Genomic DNA, 843 nt, shown 5'->3' with positions numbered 1-843 from the left:
ACAGGATGATAGCATGCCTTTCTCATAATTAGGATTTTATATTATCTTCTTTATCATATTTTTCTTTTGTTATTTCCATAAATAATATATATATATATATGTTTATAAAAGGAATTGTAGAGTAGAAGATAAGGAATAAGACATAATAAATTTGTATTACGGTCCATGGAGTTATTTCATGTTGTAATATATTTTTAATATTTTTAAAATTTAATATTATTACGAAAAAATGAGCAAATTTATATAGTTAAAAAAAAAAAGACTTGTAATTCAGCAACCAAAATGCTAATTTTGAATTTACACAAATCTTTTATTTGTTTGTTTCAGGTACTTAATTACATAGCAAAAAGGCTTTCCATTGTTGCGAAAATTAAGTTTATTTAAAAATAATTTGTAAAAAATGCCACATTACTCCGAATTAATTAACTAATTAATTGATTTTTTAATTATGAAAAATATTTAAAATGAGCTTTTTTATTCTAAGTTAATAACTAAGGTTTTATTAACAAATTCTTAGGGGGGCATTTAGTTCACATTTTGTGAGGTTCTCTTTAGATAACTAAATTCATAAAAGAATAATTGTCAAAATTTTGATTCATGAGAATATTAGAAAATTATGTTTGGGATAATTTAATTCAAAGATCCACATGAATTTTACTTTGAACTGTATACACAAAATTTGGATAGAAATATAATTCTATTATAAAACTGAATTATCATACTACCCTTTTATTATTAATAATAAAAGTGGATAGGTAGTAATTGTTAGAAATCTTGATGCGTGAAATAGGTGAAAACTAATATAGCTTGAGGCGTGATAGCACTTGCCCCTCAAGGATAATT

This window comes from Dioscorea cayenensis, chromosome 7 (genome assembly GCF_009730915.1).
Source record: "Dioscorea cayenensis subsp. rotundata cultivar TDr96_F1 chromosome 7, TDr96_F1_v2_PseudoChromosome.rev07_lg8_w22 25.fasta, whole genome shotgun sequence".
Taxonomy (NCBI): Eukaryota; Viridiplantae; Streptophyta; class Magnoliopsida; order Dioscoreales; family Dioscoreaceae; genus Dioscorea; species Dioscorea cayenensis.
Note: the sequence above shows the minus strand (reverse complement) of the source record.